Source organism: Aedes aegypti, chromosome 1 (genome assembly GCF_002204515.2).
Source record: "Aedes aegypti strain LVP_AGWG chromosome 1, AaegL5.0 Primary Assembly, whole genome shotgun sequence".
NCBI classification, from domain to species: domain Eukaryota; kingdom Metazoa; phylum Arthropoda; class Insecta; order Diptera; family Culicidae; genus Aedes; species Aedes aegypti.
Window position 1 is genome coordinate 103,424,878 of NC_035107.1, and position 17,949 is coordinate 103,442,826.

General features: G+C 38.0%; 1 protein-coding gene across 1 annotated transcript in view; it reads right to left on the reverse strand.

The window, feature by feature from the left end:
- Window positions 1–16,918, reverse strand: part of LOC5569683 (protein FAM107B) — a 208,839-nt gene extending 191,921 nt beyond the window's left edge. Inside the window, exon 1 of the mRNA XM_021844125.1 lies at window positions 16,898–16,918. The gene's annotated coding sequence lies outside the window, so the exon portion shown is untranslated. The remainder of the gene's footprint in view (window positions 1–16,897) is intronic.
- Window positions 16,919–17,949: the final 1,031 nt, after the last annotated feature.

Here is a 17,949-nt window from a genome sequence, read left to right on the forward strand (position 1 = left end):
GAGCCTGCTTCTCAGCGTAGTGTTCAATAAGCACTTCCACAGTTATTAACAGAGAGCTTTCTTTGGCAAAGTTGCCATTTTCGCATTCGTATATCGTGTGGCAGGTACGATTATACTTCTATGTCCGGGGAAGCCAAGGAAATTTCCATTACGAAAAGATCCTGGACCGAACCCAGACACCTTCAGCATAGCTTTGCTTTGTAGCCGCGGACTCTAACCATTCAGCAAAGGAAAGCCTTTTTTAAGTTATAAGTTTTAAAATACAAATTAACAAATTGTATTTTTGTTGTAATGTACTTTAATTGTAATTTCTGATGAGCTTCGATCCGAAACAAATGCACCTTTAAGGTGTAAAGTGCCGTAAATAGAGAAAAAAAATATCTAAAACGAACTTGGTGGGGCAAAAGTTAGCTGAGAAAAAAGGAAATATTGATATAGTTGTAATAGGTAATTGGGCCTCAACCAAGTAAAATTGGAGCAAATGTCAAACCTAAAAAAGCAGTTTTCTCTAAAACAGTCGACAGACGGAAAAAAAGTGAAAACACACAGCACTTTTATTTGCAATATAGCACTTTTATTATTGCAATTTTTTTATCGAAAAAATAAGTTTTCTCGGTAATAATTGAAAAATCGGAGAAAGTAAGAACACAAATTACTTTGTCGGTTATTATTGAGAAAACTGATTTTTCCGTTTTTACATTTGGTCCAATTTCACTTGATCCCTAAAACCACCATAAAAAACAAATGATTTTCGATCGGAAATTTGCAAAAAATGAATTAATTTTGATAGTACTACTAAAAAGCAAGTTTTTTTTGCAAAATAAAAATAAAACATGAAATTTTGATGGATTTCGAGCGTGATCAACAATATTCTCCTAAATTTAGAGATAATATGTATATTTTAGTCACTTTAGAAACCATTCCGTGAGATAATGGCTCGAACTTTTTGACCTACTCATTAGTGATTTTTGCCCCATTATTAACCAAAAACGGTTTCCAAACATTTTGCGTTTCGTTGGGCAGTAACGGAGTAGATTGCAGACCGAAAACTGTGGTTGAGGGGCATCCATTGATACCTAATTAATGAACAGTCCCTTAGTTACTTTAACAACCTTATCCCATTGAAAAACTATTTAAGAAGGAATAGCTGTCATATCGGAAGTTAGAGATGCAAAGCCATTATTTTTTTTCCTCCGTTACGAGGAAAGGATAGGAAAATGGTGATATGACACCTATTTGAAGAGAGGCCAGCGACTCACCGACGCCCAAACAGATGTCAAGGTGTTAGATGATGGGAAGAGTAATGGTCTAAGCGAGTTATGCGACCGGATTCAAATTTAGTGTATGTGTTTAATATAATATGCACGTTTGTCTTCCAGGGATGGGGAACATGTATATATACCTTATGTCCTAACTAATGAACTTTGGTTTAAGCGCCATAACTCGTTCTCTGAAACGAGAAGATTAATTGGCCTTTACCGCATGATACAAAAACAGTGCCCGAAAAATAAGTAGTTTAATAGGCCCAACTTACCATCACACAATACAGTTGTTATGGAAGCGATGTAGGTACGATAGGCAAACAGTTTCAACACTAAATAAATCGCACTCGCTCGCTCCGCGTGTGTAGGAACAAGAGATGGATGGATATTGGTTATGAAAAAGGGTCCGCGTGGTCTGTAGGGATTTGAATTCTAAACTTGTAACCAACTCAGTTATTGGGTCACCAAGTGGCTCGGTAGCTTAGTTGGTAAAGCGCTCGTCTAGCATACAAGAGTCCTGGGTTCAAATCCCAGCCGAGCACGTGGATTTTTTTCATAATTTCACCCATAATTTGTCCATCTTTACCACGCGTAATGAGTTAATTAATTTAATAACCATGCGGATTGGATTACCGAACAGCTCAATATAAGTGTCAGTTTACCATCATCATCAAAAAACATCAATTATTTTATTGGGATTTTTAATCCACAATAGGGTGCCGAAAATTTCACTTTGTTTGTCAGAAATCTTGGGAATACACTCTACGGCTCTCAAAAGATGAAATATCTTCAGGAGTTCCTCCAAGACACTACCAAGGATTCTTTATAAAAGTTCCATCATATATTCCTCAAATATTGGAGCAAATGTGTAATCCAGCAGGATCATGTGTGATTACATGACATATAACACATTCTCACATGATTTCAGACTTAAATTTACATGACGACATGTTTACTCGCATGAATGGAGTTTACATGACGTGTAATCTTCATTAATTTTAACTGTGTATCATATTTTGTACCCAAAAATTGCGTAATGCATTTTTATCGCTTTTGCCGATAAAAAATCATTTTTATCGCTTTTGCTGAGTGGATCGATTATTGATTTCAAAGCCTGTTGTTGGCCTGACTACTTTTATTGAATTAAGAATTGTGTTAACAGAAAATAAGAACAACAACTTGCTCATAACCAAAATAACCAAGTCACCAACTGTTTCGATTATTTTCGATAGTATGTACTATTAACTTAAGCTTTAATCGGAGTTTCGCACTCTGGTTAATTTCCTCTTAGTGCTATTTCGGAATTGTATCCAGGATTCCTGCAGCAAATTCACAGATCTTTTCCCCTTTCACATGCATAAGAAAAATATCGTCTAAGATACTGCAAAAACTTAAGGGTTGTCCTTTCGATTTTCTCAAATTAGTGGACCTCTCGTACGCCAGCTAGCTAAACAGTTTGCAAAAAAAAACGATTTTTTTACTATAAATCTTGGGTATTTCTTCACGTGATATGTCTCATATTTCCCTTGGAACACATAGCAAACTTAGTGGCATCGTATAGAGAAAGGATATAGCTTTCATTTGAAGTTAAAAAAAATTGGCGGCCATGTTAAATTTTGCTAGAAAAATCGTTTTTTCACCATTAGCGCACCGCTCGTTTTGAATTCTGAGATCACCATCAGAAAGCTGAGAAAAAAAATGCGTAAGATAGGCTACAAAAACTAGGTGAGCAATGGTATTCACTCTATGAAATGAGCGATTTTCTAAATCATGTTCTACGATTTTGACGTATTTGATAAGTGGTATTATTTTTTGTACAACAAATCGTAAGGACCACCCTTAAGTTTTATCGAAAACTTGCGATCAGTGCCATAACATTGGAATTCTAACGATGGGTGCCGATGGCGGCCTGGTTTCAGCGAGAATTGCTAAGAACTAAATCAAAGATTCTTTTAAGAGCCACTCTAAGAACTCCTCAAACATTGTTTTAGGGATACTTCAATATATTTCTTTAGATATCAATGTATCAATATTTCTTTAGGTAACACTCCAGGAGTTCTTCCAAAAAATGCTTAACGCGGTTCTTCAAGGATTCGTCTAAAAACTTCTCTTGGGAATCCGCAACAATTTCCTCTAAGACATGCTTTAAGAATTCATCCCACACCTCCTTCGGTTTGCTTCAGAACAACTTCCAAGCAAGTCTTTATTAGCACATAGATTGCTACCAACAAATTTTAAAAAGGTTCTTATTCTTCTCATGTTAACTTTGATAATTACTTCAAACATTCGTGCAAGAACTCTTCGAGGAGTTCTTTCAAAAGTCCAGCAAAACATGTCCAAAGATTCGTCTTACACATTTTTTTCTGGGATAAATGTTCATGCCTTCCTTGGGCATAAAGTACCATCGTACCATCACCACGAGACCAGAATACGAAAATGGCAACTTTGGCAAAGAAAGCTGTGTGGAAGTGTTTGTACGAAACTAAGCTAAGAGTAGGCTTTGTCGCAGTAGGAACGTTACGCCGGAAAAAAGAAGACAATTTCCATACATTTGATGCTCAATTTTCTCCACGCCGATGTACGCCGAAAATATTTCGGCGCTCGACCATGTTTTTCCTTGAAAAATTTACCATTTTTCCATAGGTAAACGACAATACTAGCGTCAAGAATTATACCCATTTTTAATGATATGTGTGAAATAAAAATATACAGTAATACCTCGATATAACGTAACCTCGATATAACGTAACCTCTTTATAACGTAACTCGATATAACGTAATGTTTACCTCGATATAACGTAACTTTTTTTTGGCTCCCATTTATTTGTCCAATTTTCATTAAAAACATGATTTATGAACTACAATAAATATTTTTCAAAATTCAAACTACAACAAATACGAAATCAAAGCAATGCAAAGGTTTACTATAACTGAATACAGTCATAAATCGATATCGAAGCTATAAGCTCAATGTTAAAACCAACATTTTGTCATTGCTGTACATTTGTATACATCATTCTAATTTATTTTTGTAACATTAACGCTGCCACTGGAACCAAGCCTGCTAATCACTTCATTTTTTATGAAAACTTTAATTATTATTGATTTAGACTTAGTGTTCAAAAAGACAAGATCAAACTAAAATTTGTAAATTTAGTTATTGCTTCAGGAATTCTTACAAATATTCTTCAAATGATTTCTCCAAGAATTCGTTATTTCTCCTGGAATTTTTCCATGGACTCTAGTTGAAGAATCATTCGGAGGATGCTTCCAGCGACTCCTCCAATAATTTCTTCACGGACTCATATTAAACTCTTCTAATATGCATGTGCAAAACTTAAAACATATCCTTAAAATAATTCCAACTGGCATCTCTCAGGAATTCCACTAGTTAATATTCATGATTAAAAACCTTTGAGATTTTCTTCTGAAAGGAAACCAGATTTTTTTTTTCAAATCGGTTTTAGAGATTCGTCCAAGAGATTCCAGGAACATTTGATCAGTATTGTCTTAACGAATACCCGTCTTAATTATTCCTTAAGAAATTGCATTAAAAAGTTCTCATTGGATTCCACCAAGAAACAGTTCAAATATTTCTTTATGAATTTCTACAGAATATGTCCAAGAACTGTTCCCAAAAAAATCCAGATTCTAGGATTAATCTTGATGTTATCGTCTATAAATTTGTCTATGTTTCTTGATTACAAAAATATATTCAGGGATTTGTTCAAAAACTGAGATCCCCCATAGAACTCCCTTAGCATACTGCCGATAATCCACCACGTACTCGTTCAAAAACTTTTCCATAGAAAATCCCTCAAGGATAGTTTTAGTTTTTAAAGGAGTTTTCTTGTGATTTCTTCATTAATTCTGAATAAAAAATTTCCAAGAATTCTTGGGACATTCATTTTATAATTCTGTCAAGAAATTACAAAATGATTTGTTTTAAGAGTTTTACCATGAGCTTAAACAAACAAAATGGAAAAAAAATCTTGGAGTTCCACAATTGCCTGCTTGAAATGTTCATAGACTGTTCAACATTATTTTTTTTAAGATCTCATTTATTAAATTTTTTTCTTGACCGCTACGGCCATAAAACAAAACTAATACAAAACAATCACGGTCAAAACCTTCTCGTATGTATATGAAATTTGGCTAATAAGAAAATGCAGTTCTAACTGGATCATGTGGTGACTGGCGGGAAGAGCACACATGATAGAGACAAATTCTCTGACTGCGTGTCAATTTCCCAATATCAGTCATCGATCGATTGAACCGTTCGGTTGATTGGAAATTGATTCTTTCTAGATAGCCGCGTAGTGTCGGTAGCGGTTGTTTCAACTGGCTAAGAATTAACACTACGGACTGCCTGTTCCGGTGGTAAAAGTCCACCTCACAGGTGACCCCTAATTTATGGTGTGATGCGTACCGTGCCTAGGAATGAATGGTTAGGGGGGTCTAAATAAAACCTAACCGCTAACGGAGCCTGTGGGGTACCAGGGCGCCCTCCACAGTATTGAGTCCTTCCTGTGCTACCCGGAGCAATGGTGCAGGTGACCTTGTGTTTCTCCGAGATAATCGGCTGCCCTTCTTCAGTCTCTATCCTGAGGCTTAATAAGGGTGGGATTATGAATATGTTGACATTTAATTTAAATTATCACCTATATGGATTCGCATTATGCGTTTTACACAGTGTTTTCTGTGCTCTTTCGCCTTTGGCGACTTTAAATAGATACCGATCTGGTTTTTTCGTTGCTGGTCTTTTTCGTGCTGAGATTGCAAAAAGCTTAATCCTGCCTAGTTTGGGTAGTGGCTACGGTTAGGTTAGCTCAGATCAATCTTCAGCATAAAAGAACAGCAACTATCAATCTTTGCAGACTCATGCAAAATGGTGCAGCCCAAGTGGCGCTAGTTCAAGAACCCTACTTTCGTAGAGGAAACTTCTATCTAGGTAACCTTGTGGACCCAGTTTTTGCTACTTTCAGCAAACTTGAAATGGCAAACTCGCGCTCCATGCCCCGCGCATGCGTGCTCGTTAATAAAGCAATCGTTGCTACACTCATTTCTGAGTTAACTACCAGAGATGTATGTGCTGTCACAATCGATGTTTCTGTTGGTGACCTTAACAGGAAATACGTCTATTGTTCGGTATATTTACCATATGATGAACCATCCCCAACGGATGACTTTAAACGAGTTGTCGTACACTGCGTAACAAAAGGCCTTCCGCTGATTGTGGGCAGTGATGCCAATGCTCATCACATCATCTGGGGCAGCTCGGATATCAATTTGAGAGGCTCAAGTCTGATGGAATACTTAAGTAGTACAGACCTTGGATTACTTAACATAGGCAATCGCCCAACCTTCATGGTTTCTAATAGAGAAGAAGTGTTAGACATAACGCTCTGCTCGAATAGAATCAGTCACGAGTTGACGAATTGGCATGTATCCGATGAGGAATCATTATCGGATCATCGCTACATCTTCTTTGAACATTCAAATGTAACTGCGCAGACTTTGCGTTTTAGGAATCCCCGGTCAACAAACTGGGAACTCTATATTGAATTGGTTGCGACCAAATTTCATGGATATTCTCCGTCCATTGAAAATCCAAGTGATCTGGATGATGCCGTTGATACTACAACATCCTACATTATGGAAGCTTTTGAAGAAGCATGTCCTCTGCGGTCTGTAAAGACTACAAGAGGGACCCCATGGTGGAATTCCGATCTGACTAGACTCAGGAAACAATGTAGAAGGAGTTGGAACAGACGCCGTTCAGCTGGATCAGAGTCGTTCAAGTCGGCTCGCAAGGCTTACAAGAAGGCTCTTCGTTCTGCTGAACGATTCGGCTGGAAAAACCTTTGTACAAATGTTTCCAGTTTGAGTGAAGTCAGTCGGCTGAACAAAATCCTTGCAAAGTCTAAGGATTTCCAAGTGAACGAAATTCGCTTACCTAATGGTGACTTTACTTCTTCCGATGAAGAAGTTTTAGAATGTTTATTCAATACACACTTCCCCGGTTGTGTGGACATAGCATCTACGAATGAACCAAATGTCTTTTCATGTAGTTACGAGTCTCTGGCCTCGGCTCGCAGTATCGTAACTACTGAATCGATTCAATGGGCACTTAATAGTTTTGCTCCTTTCAAATCTCCAGGAGCGGATGGGATTTATCCTGTTCTGCTCCAAAAGGGATTTGAGTTTATCAAACATGTTTTGAAAAAGCTACTTGTAAGCAGTTTTGCTACCGGGTACATTCCCAAATCCTGGCGTGATATTACTGTAAAGTTTATCCCAAAAGGAGGACGTGCGTCGTATGAGGAAGCGAAGAGTTTTAGACCAATCAGTCTGACCTCTTTTCTTCTGAAATGTCTGGAACGCATTATCGATCATCACATCCGTGATGTTTATTTGGCAAACATGCCTCTTCATGTGAATCAACATGCTTACCAATCTGGAAAGTCCACAGTGACTCTTTTACACAAAGTTGTATACGATATCGAGAAAGCATTCGCTCAGAAGCAATCCTGCTTGGGTGTTTTCTTGGATATTGAGGGTGCCTTTGATAACGTGTCTTTCGATGCCATATTGGAAGCCGCACGAAACCATGGGCTACCTACAATGATTACCAATTGGATTCATCAAATGCTCAAAAACCGACATCTCTTCTCGACATTGCGTCAAGCAGCGATTCGAAAATTGAGTGTTTGCGGATGCCCCCAAGGGGGAGTCTTGTCACCACTTTTGTGGAATCTCGTAGCAGATACGCTATTGAGGCAACTCAATAATAGCGGTTTTCCAACTTATGGATTTGCCGACGATTATCTAGCTCTGATAGTTGGTATGTGCATAAGCACCCTATTCGACCTGATGCAAAGTGCTCTTCAGGTAGTCGAGAGTTGGTGTCGCCAATATGGCCTTTCGGTTAACCCGAATAAAACATCTATTGTTCTTTTTACGGAAAGACGAAACCGCGATGGAATTCGACCTTTACGTCTTTTTGGCACTGAGATTAATGTGACTGATCAAGTAAAGTATGTCGGAGTCATTCTAGATTCCAAACTTTTATGGACAGCTCACATTGATTTCAGAGTCAAAAAAGCTTGCATGGCCTTCGGTCAATGCCGGCGAACCTTTGGTAAAACTTGGGGCCTCAAACCCAAATATATCAAATGGATTTACACAACAGTTGTTCGACCAATATTGGCATATGGATGTCTTGTGTGGTGGCAAAAGGGCGAAGTGAGAACAATCCAATCAAAATTGGGCCATCTCCAGAGGATGTGCTTGATGGCGATGTCTGGTGCGTTCTCTACAACTCCCACAGCAGCGCTTGAGGCCATTTTCAACGTTGCGCCACTACACATATATCTTAAACAAGAAGCACTTTCTTGCTCTTACCGTTTATGGGTACTGGATCTATTGGAGAAAAATCCAGTGAATCGTAGATCTACACACACTTCGTTGTTTCCACTTTTGGTGAATTGGGACAAAATTGTCCTTGCTCCAAGTGATCTCACAATTGCTTGTAACTTTCCTTACAGGACATTTACCACACAATTCCCTTCACGGGAAGAGTGGACGTCTGGCTATTTGGAAAGAAGTATATCAAACAATATAGTATGTTACACTGATGGCTCCCTTCTTGAAGGTAGAGCTGGTGCAGGAGTATATTCTCGTGAGCTAAGACTGAATCAGTTTTACTCACTTGGTAGAAACTGCACCGTTTTTCAGGCGGAAATATTTGCTCTTATGTGTGGAGTGCAATCAGCACTTCAACAGCGCGTAATGGGTAAAGTCATATACTTCTGTTCAGATAGTCAAGCTGCTATAAAAGCTCTCGCTTCGGCCAACTCAAGGTCGAAGCTTGTTATCGCATGTCGAACTCAAATTGAGGAACTGAATTCAGTCAACTCTGTAAACCTTGTATGGGTACCAGGCCATTCTTCCATCGCTGGAAATGAATTGGCTGATGAGCTAGCTCGCGATGGAGCATCGCATGACTTCATTGGCCCTGAGCCGGCTATTCCAATTTCGAAGTGCTGGGTGAAGCTTCAGATAAACTCTTGGGCGGCAACTCAGCACAAGCAATATTGGAATAGTTTGGAGTCATGTCGTCAAACAAAATTGTACATTACTGAGCCATCTCCAAGGGTGGCAAAGTATTTAACAAATCTGTCAAAGCAGAATTGCAGTCTCTTGGTCAGAGCGTTGACAGGCCACTGCCGACTCAACTATCACATGGCAAATATTCAGCGTGCTGACTCATTTGTGTGTGATAGTTGTGACTCCGATTATGGAACTTCGTATCACCTGATATGTAACTGTCCAGTTTTTTCGCAAATGCGATTCCAATTACTTGGTAAACACTTATTGAGTGAAACTGAATTCAGAAGCCTGAATCTTCAGGACATTCTGTTATTCTTAACCCGCTGTGGTAATGAGCTATAGGCTCTCTACGCTCATGCGTTTTGCAGTGCCCTTTTTAGGGCGCTGTTCGAACCTATTGTGGTATGGAGCTACATGCTCTCATTTCGCTTATGCGATTTTCCCTCTTCAAGGGACCCCACTCCTATTTCCTCCCATCTTTCCCTTCCCTTTCCTCTCCCATCGGGTAGATGATGAAATAGGCTCAAATATGGCGATGGCACAAATCTCCCAACTGGTGGGGAACGTGCCTTTGGAGCCGGCCTTCTGATACCTGATACCTGATGTATATGAAATTTGGCTAATAAGAAAATGCAGTTCTAACTGGATCATGTGGTGACTGGCGGGAAGAGCACACATGATAGAGACAAATTCTCTGACTGCGTGTCAATTTCCCAATATCAGTCATCGATCGATTGAACCGTTCGGTTGATTGGAAATTGATTCTTTTAGAATTCCTCTAAGCGTTCAAAGATTCCTCGAAAGATTTTACCTGAATACATTTCTTTAAGGATTACTGCAATAGAGCCGTAAAAATAAAAAAATGAATATAAGAAGAAAAATACAAAAAAAAACATGGAAAAATATCGAAAAAAATGTGTAGGAAAGATTGAAAATAACTGCTAGGTCAATAATATAAATTTAAGACCCATTCTCTCATCAAACAATACATGTTGAACGAAATTTAGAAATCAAAATATTTTGCTTCGAAAATAACGATACGAAAATAAGAATAACGTAACGAAAATAAAAATCGAGTTCGATATAACGTAAACTCGATATAACGTAACGAAAATAAAAATCAAATTACGTTATATCGAGGTATTACTGTACTGAAAATAAATCATTAATTTCAAACATTCCAAAAATCAGTGTGGATAAGCCTAATGCACATAGAGTACATGATTTTCCACAGAAAGTATAGACTCCGGTAGATACCAAACACTATGAAAATATTTTGAATTTTGCTACACTAGATATATTTTTTGATATTAGTCAAGAAATAGGACTTTTTTTCAAACATCTTAACGACGCAACCTCTAAGCGTCATTTATCAGAGTTCCCCCGTACAAAATTTTAATTGTAACATGCTTAGCTACTGGTTCGAGGTTGAGCCCCCAAGTTTTCTGACAAAGTGAAATTTTGAGACAGTCTAATTCACATCCTTTGGATGGTTTCCGTTTTCAATATAGGGAGTCGATGCCGGTTATGGACCCTTTGCGTATTATGGACCCCCTACAGAAAAACATAAAATTAACACTCAAAGCAACTTTATTCCTATGAAAATCCACCGGGGGAACTTCGATTACATTGTTAAACAGCAGTTTCATGCAAAATATTTGGTTTGAGACGCATAAATATTTGATATTTGAACAGTTTTGTAAATAAAACCACACAAGAGGGTCCATAATACGCATTTCCAGGTGGGTCCATAATAGGCTCGTCGGCAGCGAGCCGGATTACATGGGAATCAAATGAAGGGTCCATAATACGCAACGTCAAATTTGTAAACAATCCTATTATGGACCCCGGGAGGGTCCATAATAGGCAGTTTTTCAAATGCATATTTCGCTGGAAAAATCGAATGATTTTGTATGTTTCATATACGTACTATGAAGTAAAGACATAGAATTTGTTGTTAGACTCCACTAAACGTATATACGTCTGAGATATCATTGCGGAAAAGCGTCTAGAATGAATTTCAGCTACTAAGGGGTCCATTACTAGCATTGAAACCCTAACTTCGGAATTGGTACATAAATGACACTTTCGGTCGTCAAAACACACAGTAAGAGGAGCATAACTGTCCGTCCACTTCATTTTGGATAGACAATTTAAACTTTGCCTAGCACAATGGTCATCATCAAATGCAGTTTTTACACTTTAAATAGCTCTTTTTTTTTGCAATTTTTCAACGCTGTTCCTCATCACGCTAATCTGTCGTGAAATGGACTACTTTCCTACACTAAATTATGAAGTGTGGTAATAGTTATAAGGCAACTGAAATCAGTTGCTTAATGATTATTACGCAACGCTTTCTTAGAAAACAGTTGCGTAATGAATCATTACGCAACATTTTTCAAAAATTGTGAAATAATGGCGAATGCATCACAATATGATTTTTTATATCCCTAAGTGGACTTTTACGAAATTGCAAAAAATGTTGAACGCAATTTGTTTCAGAACCCGATTTTTAAAGCACTCGTCGTAGTTACCCAACTTGGCGAGCCTCATTGGATTCACGCAGCACACTGTAAATATAATATTTATTCGCAAAAAAAAAACGAAACGCACTTATCACTTTACAAAAAATGCTTCCATAGAATCTATGCCATGAGCTTTTGACCCAAAAACGGTTTCCAAAATTTTTTTCAAATGCTAATAGAGCAAGGTAGAGAAAAAAATCCGAGAACCAATAGCACACAGTCAACATACAACAATTTGGGTAATATTTTGAATAAAACTGTGCCGAAATGTTTATCCATTTTTAGCTATAACAGTCTAAAAATTGACTATCTCTTACCAACTGTTGCTCTACCGGCGGGGCAAAAGTTCGAAACTAGACTGATCGAAAGTACGCTGACTGGTACACAAAATATCGCTACTTTTTATTAGCTATACAATTATGTTTTGAAAAGAACACACACAAAATAAAAAATGCCCACGACTCTTGTAGTATAATTATCACTTCAGTCGTCGCGCTATTGTATCTTCTACAACACTACTGAGAAAACCTCGCTATTCGTTCACAACAACAGAGCGGTGGTTCTGATGGTGGCAAACCGCGCGACGACTGGAAGGTTAAAACTAGCAGTTTTTCGCAAAACTAAGATAAAACGCTTGGGATTTTGGTATCTTTACAAAATCGAAAAGGATTTTATTTTCATTTGATTCCATGAAATGGAAACATCGCATGGCCGCATGATTTTTTTACAATGAAAGTCTCTTAGTTGAATAGCATTTGAACCACCGTGAGATTTACAACATTTGTTTTGAATTGACCTAAAAGTCTAAAATTGCAATTTTGCCCCCCTTTACTCTACATACTTTCGCTGAATGACGTGTGCTGTAGGCTCGTTCTGGAAGAGTTTACTGCGGAAGATGTTGCTCAAATTGGTTTACGATCAGCTTGTTTGCAGAAGGGTGCGGTCGGATGGTGGTGAAGATCAGGTTCATTAGTTTTGAGTAATTGAATGTGGTCTTATTTAGACCGGCGGCCGGAATTCGTCTTCGAACGGTAGTTCGCGGAGTTGAGTGCGAGTGAGTCTAAAACTGAAGGTGTGTTGCCAGTGGCCGTCGATGCCGAAACCGGACTACCGAATGATGAAAATGCAACTTGTTGAGTTGCCAAACAATGGGGCATTTTTGCCCGATGGTCATTGTTTTGTGAATCGCTGTCGGTGTGTATGTATGTATGTATGAATGGTATGAATGTGATTTGTTTGCACCCTCTTTGGGTTTGTTTTCAGCTTTCGGAAGAAACAAGTGGCTCCTTGACTGAGGAAGCATGAAACATAATTGCTCCGTTGTAGGCGAGTGTTTGGTGAAGCCGGGGTTTCTAGTGGGAGCTTGCATTGTTTCAGGACCGGTGCGCGGTGAGAAATTTCACATAAACTATGGATAGATGAGACTTTTGAATGGTTTACCGGCATTGGAAGGCATATGAATTTTGTGCTTTGCCAAAGAGACAATGTATATCCAATGGATGTTTGCGAGCATTGCAAAGTGTAAACTTGATCACAAAAAAAAAAATACAAAATGTTATTCTGAATTCCCGCTTTTTTCGGTATTCTCGAATAAATTATCAATTTTATACGGGTTTTAGATTATGCTAATAATTCACCCATCATGAATCATTTGATTCTTCTTCATAAAATAATGGACGATTCTTGAAAACATAGAATTTCAATTACCAAAAATAGTGGGCCCAGCAAACTTTGTTTGTCTTGAAAAGTTCTTACATTTTTTGTACACACAAACACGTCGGAACACTTCATGAACCAAACTGTGAAAGGATCAAGTAAATCCATTATGCCGTTTTCATGCTAGTTTGTGAAATACACACACCATTCCATTTTTATTTATAAAGAAGTAGATAGATAAATTTAACACCGAATTCAAACTTTAAGAATACCGTTTTGTCTCAACTTCCGAACAGACTTTTATTCCGAACACTCGCTTTTTGTATGGCGATTCGGTTGAAATGTTTCGGAGTTCAAGGTTCTGAAGGGTCGAATCGGAATTTTCTGTCACGTTTATCTCGGTTCCGCGCTTTCGGATAGTGAACAACAGATTCGGCTGATGGTGCTATGCCACCTGAAAATTTTTTCGTGCTCTCGTTGTTCGCAATTACGCCGATATTAGCAGATGCAACGTTATCTGGATTGTAGTGCTTTATACAACGCTAAATAGCTGCAATAGAACTGGCTGGTTGTGCTGTAATCGAAGTGTATTTTTTAGCGAAGATTTTGAAGATGGCTTGTGGCGTGTAGACATGATCCCGTCGGTGCTACTCCACCCGGATTGGTTTTGTTTCGTTTGGGATAAGAGTGATTCTGACAAATTAAGAAGAAAAATCATACGGTTGTGAGATTTGCATAATTTTTAATGCTTATTTTTAATTAAATACTTTTAAAAATTGAATATATATTGAAAAACCTGTGTTAAGTGTGAAAACCGTATTCGATGATGATTATTGTGCTACGCAGAAATATTCAAACCATTCTCCATTTATTGTGTGACGAAAAGATGATGGGTACATTGCCATGCCGTTAAGTTCTATTGATATACGAAACCATTCAGAGGATATCGATTCAAATTCCCAATAGAATCATTCAAGTTTTTTGAGGAAACGGTTTTTAACTCGGCGTTTAGACATATGAATGTATTTGGTGAGTTTGTTCCGATTAGACCACATATATTAATGCAATCTGGGCTCTTTCTGTATCATGGGGACGGGCCAATTTATTTTCTCGTTTCAGAGAGCGAGTAATGGCGCTCAAACCAAAGCTTTTTAGCTAGGGCACTAGGTGGAAATACCTGTGTCCCATCCCTGGAAGACGAACGCGCATGGAGTGACATTAACTTCCTTAGCTGCGTCACTCCCAACGATGATGAAACCATTTCATTCACACTTACACCCAATTACAAAATATATACTAAACTACACCTACACTAAATTTCAATCCGGTCGCATCACTCGCTTATAGTGAATCCTAGACCATCACCTTTCCCTTCATCCAACTCCTTGACATCTATGAGGGCGTCGGTGAGTCGCTGGCCTCTCTTCAAGTAGGTGTCATATCATCATTTTCCTTTCCTTTCCTCGTAACGGAGAAGATGGGCGTGGCCGGCAATGGACATTGTCATGTCTTTTCATTTCTGACTTCCGATTGGACAGCTATTCCATCCAAAATAGTTCTCCATGAGCAATTGGAATAAGAGTGTTAAAGTAACTAACATGACAGTTTTCAGTATGCAATCTACGAAATACTCCGTTACCACGCAACGCAACGCAACGCAACGCGATTCGGTTGAAATGTTTCGCTGAAATATGTCATCGAATTACCAGGAAATGGCAGTCAATTGCAGTTTAATTTAAACATATTCCAATCTATTTAAGACCTTGGGAGTAATGATGATTCTCTAGTTAGAGGTCAGCAAAATCAGCTCAGATAAATTTATTTGCAGAATTTTTCATTTGAATACGATTTATTCGCGCTGTTGGGAATATGAATCAAGGTGTTGGGAATATGAGACAAAATGAACACAGTGTTTGGCATTTGAATCAAAATGTTGTTCCATACTTTTACATAAAAACAATACTAAACAAGCTTAAATGAACAACTAACAGTCAGACTTTACAAAGAAACTGAAATTTACACAAATATCATCTAAATTATGCTCATGCGATGCATTTGAAGTCACTGTTTGCCTAAAGTGTTCGGAATATGAGTCAAAACGGTACTTATCGACAAACTTCATAATACTTCCGATGCTCAAAAGTTATTTTTCAAGCTTTAGAAGAGTATTTTATTGTGCCATATAAAAGAAACAAAGAATTTTGTGTGGATAATGCAAGCATTATTATTGAACTTAAGAATTTTCCTAAACTTGCATGTTTAAAAAATCAATAATATTGAAGATTTCAATGCATTTTCTCCAACAAAATAATGTCAAACAATTTAATACCTAGTCCACTTTCAAATTTCGGCACCAAGTGCATTCGGAGATGCCGCTCAATTTGAACAATCGAGTTAATGGGACTCGATAGCACCGCCATAAAGCACCGAAACAAAACGGTCGGAATAATTGATGCCGTAAACAAACGCCCAACTTGTTGTGACTGTGCCGCCGACAATTTTCCAATTTTCCTGCGGCTGCCGACTATATTCATTTCGATTTCGATAGTGTGACTGACAATCGCGTGATGGATGACTGCGAATTTGGAGCATGTTTGTAGCGAAAATCTCAATCGATATCACATTTGTCAATATGCCGGTTCCAATTTTGGTGGCTTTTCACCAAACAGTGTAACTGGCGTAATCTATCAAACCCTCCGTCGGCATGGTCTGAATTTATGGGTTTAAATATGTCGCATGTTGTAGCTACAATGCAACTGCATCAGAACGATAGAAATCGAATGTCGACGTCATCATTCTGATTGCACACTGCTGATGTGTGTATAATATAAACAGTAGGAATATGGCTCACACTGGTTTCTATCGATTGCAAAATCTCAGTCATTTAAATAGAGCTCATGTTTGTCCTGAAGACACAACGCGATAGTGCATTCATTGTACTATTATCTAGTTCATTCAGTTGTTTTTTTTTTGTTTTTTGCACACTATGTTCTACAATTACGCCACTGGACGTTGATTACCTAAATGACAAGTACATCCACTGGAAGCAGTAACTTCTTGAGGATTTCTTCGAGGAATTTCTGAATGATTATCAAAAGAAATCCGATATAGAATCTTGGAGGAACTTCAGATGTTCGTTGAAAAAATTTTGAATTGTTTTCAAGCAGCTTGGCGAAAAGCTAGCTTGTTTTTTTTTGGGTAATGACTGGGAATCAAACCTATGACCATCTTCGAATAAAATGAACGTGTAACCAACTACGTCACGTAGAGCTCCAATCTATTTTTTAAATTTAATGCTTTCTCAACGCACGAAGGAGCTTCTCAGAGCTTATTAATACATACCGCAAGCCTTATCTCTCAAATCATCATAAACGTCCAAATACTGTAAATAAAAAATAGAAAAAAGAAATACATTAAAATTTGGCTCAAGGGCATTAGTTCTTAACATTTGAAATTCGATTAATCTTGCAAACATTCACCTACATCGTCAATTATGCAATTATGTCGTAACTCTGATAAACCACGTTACAGCGTCAGTCTAATCAATGTTTCCGTTCAACAACAGTAGGTAGTTACTACATCTGTTTTGTTTTCAATCGTAAAAAGCTCTCATCTACGCCCGGCAGCAAGACACCACCTACCTTCCTTACGCACAGCCATCATACATTAAGGTACAGGAAACGAAAAACTTTCGCTATCGAAATCATATCTCACCGCGCGGCCTCCAAGTTTGCCGTAGCGTGGCGGGGGAGATGTAACGCTGTGCATATTGATTCGGTTCATAATCATGCATAAACTAGCTACTCCCAAGCTCATGCCCTAATGTGAAAATCGACAGAAGACGGAGGAAAACAAAAACAAACCACCAACCAACGACTAGCTAGGTACGATGGTGTTGATGATTCATCTCGGAAGGAAAAAACTCAAATAAGTTTTCAAATAGACTTATTTCAGAAAAATTAACGAGCTTGGATTTTCGATTCATCGTATTCCGCGGACTAAATTCTACATCTTACACTTTGAACTTACTTGTAAACCGAGTAATTTCCGGATTTAAAAAGACGTAAGTAAGATTTTCAACTTTCGAGACCTAACTACTACTAACACCGTTCCATTATATGGAAAGACAAAACGACGTAAGTATCTAATCTAATCTAATCTAAGCGCTTGAATAGCCAATATTGAAAAGCATCCTGGAAATACCTAAAATTATTCAGATATTTTCTTGTCAGTGTTAATATTTGCAGAATATCAGCAATATGATACAAATATTAAAATGGCCAGGCCCACTGTGCAGACTTTGGAGTTGAAGACAATTGAAACGTTGCTAAGAAAGTTAATGCACACTCCATTGTTGTTCTCCTGGGTTGGGACATAGGCATTTCTTCCTCATG